Below are 7471 nucleotides of genomic sequence, written 5' to 3' on the forward strand. Positions count from 1 at the left end.
TCTCCAACGCCCATTTGAATGTTACCCAAAAACTCACTTAAATTTCCAGCGATAAAATTAACCTAAAAGATAGGTTCCCTGTGGAATCGATAATGTACTTATTACTTGCTACTTGTGATAGTGTATACTTGCACTTATTCTTGTGAATTTTACGTCATTTTATTATATACATCCACAAGCGATCAACATGTAATTCAAATAATTCTATACATGCAATTCACAAGACATAACGTAACATTTTCATGCTTTCAACATAACGTTTCATAACGAACAAACTAGCTAAATCTAATTATGCATAAAAATTTACTCCTAATGATTTAAACTATCTATGCCTAACTAGGCATAAATAATTTAAATTAGATTCCAATAATTTAACTTAAGTCTAATTAGGCATAAAAACTTACTCCTCATACTTTAAACTAAGTCTAATTATGCATAAAAGCATACTCCCACACTTTAAACTAAGTCTAATTATGCATAAAAGCATACTCCCACTAATTTAAACTAAGCCCAATACGGCATAGAAACTTAGTCCCAGTAATTTAAACTAAGCCAAATACGGCACAGAAACTGACTCCTAATAATTTAAACTAGGCCTCATCATGCATAAATAATTTAAACTCGATTCAAAAAATTTAACTAGCCAGAAGGTAGTCATACATACTATCTTTGAACGCTTTCTAAAAATTGAAACCAGGAGGAAAGAGTCTGAGCAAATCAACCAAAATTTTGGCCTTGAGCCGTCAGAAAGTGTACTCTCTGACTGGCTCGAACCGTTCATTTTAGGATGATAAAATGAAGTGGGGGACCTCCCTTTTTTATAGTGGAGGCCAACCCGCCACTTCTTAGCTTTAGCAATGTGGCACAAAGTTTCGCTTATTTTTTTTATTTTTTTTATTTTTCATTCATACATCATACACGTCAAGATGAAACTTTCGTCCTCGAAAGTGTCTTAATATTGAAATTACTCGGGTACTTCTCCTTGATCTCTTCCCTCTGTTTCCACATAGTTTCTTTCATTTCATAGTCTTGTAAAGATCATTTTCGTTTTACATGTGTTTTTTTTTTTTTTTCTTTATGAGCATCACAAATAATCTTTAATGATATTTTTTTTTACTAAAACATGTTGTGCCAGCTGGTTGGTTTCATATTAGAAAGTTGCAATTGACATCCTTCTTTTTTTTTTTTTTTAGGATAATTGACATGAGTTCTTTCCATATATCCGTTTTAATGTATGATATTAACCTTGGCATTTCCAATTATTATACATATTTTCTTTTCGTCCTAATTTGTTACCCTTAAAATGTTAAAACCTAAAATATTACTTAATTCTGAAAGGGTTTTGAGTAGAGTGATACCCGAGTAAAAGAGAGTACATGAATGGACCAAGATTATAACCGATAAAGTGACCCAGAGTACAGATGACTAATAAATGCTTAAAAAGAATTGAAACTTACTACCTATATAAACGAGATGCACTTTCCTTTTTGTTGGCTTAATCATAAGAACTTCGAGATTAAATGTGCTTTGTTGGAGCAATTTTATGTTGGAAGACCTCTTGAGAATTTTCGTAGCAAACATGTGAGTGAGGAAAAGACATGCGGGAAGGACTCATGTTTGTCTGTGGAGATAGTTTTCACTCTTAGAAGCGAGAAGTAAATAACCTTACAATATTGTTAGGGGAATATTAGGGCCATTGACAGCCAAATCCTGAGTTTGAAAGCTTGCACATGGGTAGATACAAGTAGAAACTTGAAACCCAACCAAATTATCAACCTCCAAAGAACTATAAATTCCCAAAAGATTTCTCCCATTTTATTAGACTTAAATATGCAACATATTTAAGCCAATAAAGAAACCCCACGACTCTCTCTAGAATTATTACATGTGAGAGCAAGCAAACATAAAAGGAAAAAAAAAGTAGGTTTTGTTGGACCAAAACTAGTGAGGGAGATTTTACTTCATTTTTCCCAAGGGTGTATCAATTCAAACTTCCCCAAATGAAGATTTTTTAAGTAAAATCCATCATCAAATGCTGCCCAAATGCAGTTTTTAACGTTGCATCGTTCAGAAAGCCAATGCGAGTTCTCTGGCCAAAACACCTGAAATGAAGCATGTCCATTCGAACTGTTAAAATTGCACTAATACAAAGTCGTATGCCAAAAGTTCATTTCAAATCTCCAGTGGAATTGGGCTCGCTTGTCCAAAACCTGTTCGTTCAAATCGTCGTCTTTTGACTTGCAATGAGCATTTAAAACTGAGTTTGTTTGATAATTGTAAATAGTCACTTGCCATTTGCCTTCTGGTAAATGCCAATCTTCCACTACAGCTTGTCCGTTGGAACCTGCAAAACATGTGTTGATAATAATGCTTGATTCCAAAGCAAACAATAAGGTAATACCGAAGCTTGTTAGAGTCTTCATTTTATTAAAATGCTCAAATTTATTTTGTTGATGTTTAATCATTTGGATTTTGGTTCATTATATAGCAAAATAAAAATAAAAATAAATACCTGTTTTGAACATCCTGTTAAAGCTGTTTGAGAAGCTGATTTAAGGTTGATATCCACTCTAAAAATTAATTCCTATGAATGTTTTGAGGTTGGATATCCATATTTGTTGCATAGTTATAAATATCGATTCTTTTTCATTTGCTATTTTTGGTGGACATCAAAAAAACAAAGTTGCTTAAACACAAACTAGACGGTTGCATTTTCTATATTTTCTCCTTAATTACCCTTGTAAAGGAGAGATTTAAGCCAGAGTTATGAATGGGTTTTTTTAAGGATGTTTATCAATTTTTTATTCCCTTTGGACCATAAGAAAAATAGATATGATTAATAAGAAGGAGAGAATCACAACAAAATAAAAATTTAAAAGGTGTGGTCGAATGTTCAAACATCCAAATTCATAGCTAGTCAATATTGTCCGTTTTGTCCACTTTGGCACGCTATGTAATATCGTTTGCTTCACGGGTTTAAAACGCATCTTTAAGGAGAGATTTCCACCCTAAATTTTCCTATTTAACCCAAGACCGTTACTTCAAATTTAACCCGATAGTTAATGCGGAATTACTTTAATGAACCCTTATTATAAATTCAACATTAACTTCGTGCCTCATTTATTACCTCGGGAATAAACAAATACAAAGAAAAAATGAAAAACATTATTGAATTAAACGCCCTATACTAACCAATGATCTAATAATTATAAATACAACTGAACCTATACTAACCTATGCTTTATTAAATGCAAATACAACTCAACCTAAACTTTATTAAATACAAATACAAATCAACCTACAGTTTATTAGCTGCAAATACAACTCAGACAAGACTGATCTATACTATTGTCAAATGCAAATACAATTGAACCTATACTAATCTATACTATTGTCAAATGAAAATACTACTCAACGTATACTAACCTATACTATTAAATTATTATGCGAAACTATCCTATGCACGTGTCACGAACTCGTGGTTGTGAAGCCTCCGTCAGTCTTACAGGGGCGCCTTGCCTTTATGTGAAAAATATAGTAGCACGAGGCTTGAGTGTTTTAAGAATACTCAGTAAACGACCTCCTATCGAGGTTATGCATAAATTGACTAAGCATACTCAGTAAATAGTCACTTGCCATTTTCCTTTAGCCTCCCAATGTGATTTTCTTGGTTCATGCATAAATTGACTAAGCATACGAACTGAATACACTATGTCAGGCCTAGTAACGGATAAATATATTAATCTGCCAATCAACCGTGTGTATTTACTTGGATCATTAAATTTCTCTCCTTATCTTAGAGAACGTTTCAGATTTTTCTCCATAGGAAATCTTTTTGGACGTGCTCTTGTAAGACATGTGTCTTGAAAAGTGTCTACAGCATACTTCCTTTGGGAGATAAAAATTTCTTTTCTAGACCTAGAAAATTCAATGCCTTGAAAATATTTCAAATTCCCTAAATATTTGATAAGGAATTTCTCAAGTAAACTAGTCTTGAGATGTTTAATTTCTTTGAGATCATTGCCTGTCAATAGAATATCATCAACATAGATAAGAGTTGCAGTGAAAGAAGTACCTTTACTCTTAATAAATAAAGAGTAATCTGCTTTGGACTGAGTGTAGCCTACATTTTGGGTATTGGTTAGAGAATATGGAGCACCAATTGGAGAAGCCATTTTTAAACCATAAATAGATTTATGGAGCCGACATACTGTATTCTCCCCCTGTCGGCAAATACCTGATGGTAAAGACATATAGACTTCCTCGTCTAGATTATAATGGAGAAAGGCATTTTGAACATCCAACTGATGAGTGAACCATTTTCGAGCAGCAGCAATAGTGAGTAAGCAACGAGGTGTAGTAAGTTTCGTTGTAGGAGAAAGCTTCTCTTTGTAATCAACACCTTCAACCTAAGTGTATCCCTTTGCTACCAGTCGAGCTTTATAACGTTCAGTAGAACTATCAAAGTTGTGTTTAATCTTTTACACCCAATGACAGCCAATAGCTTCATGGCCAAGTGGTAGAGGAACGAGAGAACAAGTACGATTACGTTCCAAAGCTGCAATTTCATCATTCATAGCCTGCTGCCGTAATGGGTCGCCAACTGCCTCATCATAGGTTTTAGGTTATGTCTGGGCTGTAATAAGAGCTAGAAAAGCACGTTGAGTAGGTGAAAAACGAGAGAATGAAAGGTAATCATGAAGGGGGTACCTGGTGCCAGTGTAGGGACTTGAGCTAGAGATTAAATGATTGGCTCCAGAAGACATCTCATTATCATTATAACAAGCTGGAGGCTGTTTGGTACGAGTAGAATGTCGGAGTGGAATTGATGTATCAGATGGGATAAGATTAGAATTAGTAGGCGAATCTAGAGAAGGAATAGAAGGCGAAGGGTCGACGAAGTAGTAGGTGAAGGAATAGAAAGTGGGGGAGGGCTAGAATGGATGTTTGAGTAGTATGAATCTTGAAATGGTAAAATGGGAGTTGAAGGAACTAGTGTCAAAGTTTATGAAGCTGATGAAAAATGAAAATCATCGTCACAAAATTTAACATCAAGACTGATAATTTTCTTTTATTTTTTTTTAGATTGCATGTCACACAACTTGTAACCTTTGTGACCACAAGGATATCCTACGAAAACACAAGGAATCGCCCGAGGTTCAAATTTTTGCTTAGGGTGTATAACAGTTGCATAACACTTACAACCAAAAACTTTAAGATGGTGAAATGTAGGTGGTCGTTTGTAGAGTGCTTCAATTGGTGTCTATTTCGATAACAATGGTGATGGTGTTCTATTTATAAGATAAACAGCAGTTAAAATGGTGTACTATGTAGAGTGCATAGCACTGTACCTAACTTTAACTCGGCCTGATATTTCTTATGCAGTTGGGGTTATGAGTCGGTACATGCAAAGTCCAAAGAAACCTCATTTAGATGCAACTCGATGGATCTTGAGATATGTCAAAGGTACAATCGACTATGGTCTTTTGTACAAAAGAAGCAAAGACTGCAAGCTAGTTGGATACTGTGATGCTGACTATGAGGGAGACCACGATACTCGGAGGTCAACCACTAGGTATGTGTTCAAGTTTGGTTTGGGAACAATTTCTTAGTGTAGCAAGAGACAACCAACAATATCATTTATCAACTATAGAAGCAAAGTATAGAGCATCGGCTGGAGCAGCTCAGGAAAGTACATGGTTGAAACTCTTGATGGAAGATTTGCACCAGAAAATTGAGTATCCAATATCACTTCATTGCGACAACCAATCTGCGATTCGCCCAGCAGAAAATTGCTAGAACAAAGCATGTGGAGGTGCAGTACCATTTCATTCGAGAGAAGGTTCTAGGAAGAAATCGAGATGTAGCAGATCAAGACAGATGACCAAGTGGCAGACTTGTTTACAAAAGAGTCGAATACGGTCAAACACGAGAGTTTTCTCTGTCAGCTTGACATGGTGCGGCGATTGAGAACTAGTGCTGAGGGGGAGTGTTAAAATATTATCACTAGCCCGATAGAGTCAAGCCCAATAATTGTACTAGCCCATTGCCTATTTATTTTTGTAGAGATTTTAGGAAATATACTAGATGTTTTAGGAGAGAGATCTCGATATTTTAGGAAAAAGATATACATTTGTTAGGTCTAGATTGCCTAGGGTATAATATAAATACCCCTCGACCCTACCTAGTTTTTCATCCCAAGAAATTCCAAGCATTATAAAGTAGTAGCATTCTACAACGTGTCTTGTATTCTCTTCTCGATTGGTCTTAATAAAGAGTGCAAGTGTTTCCCACAGAGAGTTATGTTCAACATGCGATACGCTCCCAATTCATCCCAGAGTGCTTTGAGCTTGGTGAAATATGCTGACAGTGCCATGGTTCCCTATGACATCATTGTTATCGACATTTGTATCTGAAAAATTGCTGGAGCTGTCTTGGCGTGAATAATTCCATCAGCGATATCTGCTTCAACTGAATGAGTTAACAAAGATATTATCATACTGTTGAACTGATTCCAGAGTTCAAATTCGGTTGAATTTGCATCTTGAGACGGTTCTTCAATAGTGCCATCAATGAAGCCAATTTTCTTTTTGGCAATAAGATCATGCAGAACTAATTCACACCAGGATTGATAATTTGTTCCATTTAATTTGATTGGAACAAGAGAATATAATGGATGATCTGAGTGATCATTATAATAATGATGTGTTAAGTCAACATCCGAAATTTTGAAGCTCGATTTGGGTGATTCCACCATAAAGAAAGTTATGATATTTTAGAACACCAAGATCGGTTCTTTGATACAATGTTAAGAATGAGAAATAGAATTGGGATCGGAAGAGCAATCTTCATTAATATTCACAACGTTTAAATAAGATACAAGCTACCAACTAATACCTAAAAAGAAGGAAAAATATAAACTAACTAAATCTTGAGAATAAAATAAAATATACTACTAAGCAAATCATAAAGGAAAAAATATTAACGAATTATGAATATCTAAGATATATTCCATAACTAATTGTTATAATATATTCTCCAAATATTATATCTTAATAAGTTCTTATCATGATATTTCCTAACGATCTTGGTCCTTGGATTCTAAAACCGTTGTAATCTTTTAAGGGATTTAGTACTATGGTTCTTGGTTCTTGATCCATGTTCTAGTCCATGATCTTTCTCTCGTCCTTGGTACTTTCTAAGTTCTTGTTCGGTTCTTGGTTCTTTCTCCTACACTCTGCCCTGAAGATTTACGGTATTAGGCATGAACCTGATATCCTGTGTCTAAGGCTTCATGCGTTCCAAGCGACACAGTCTTAACCCACGCCTCAGGGCTTGCCCTTCGACAAGCTCTGAAAACCTATCTCCAAAGCTTCATGCATTTCAAGTAACATAGTCTGAAAACTTACATCCAAGGAAGGCTTCTTACGTAACAAACGATGTACTCTAATTTTTCATCATGGGCTTGCCC

The sequence above is a fragment of the Cucurbita pepo genome, chromosome 6 (assembly GCF_057944985.1).
Source record: "Cucurbita pepo subsp. pepo isolate OVF chromosome 6, ASM5794498v1, whole genome shotgun sequence".
NCBI classification, from domain to species: Eukaryota; Viridiplantae; Streptophyta; class Magnoliopsida; order Cucurbitales; family Cucurbitaceae; genus Cucurbita; species Cucurbita pepo.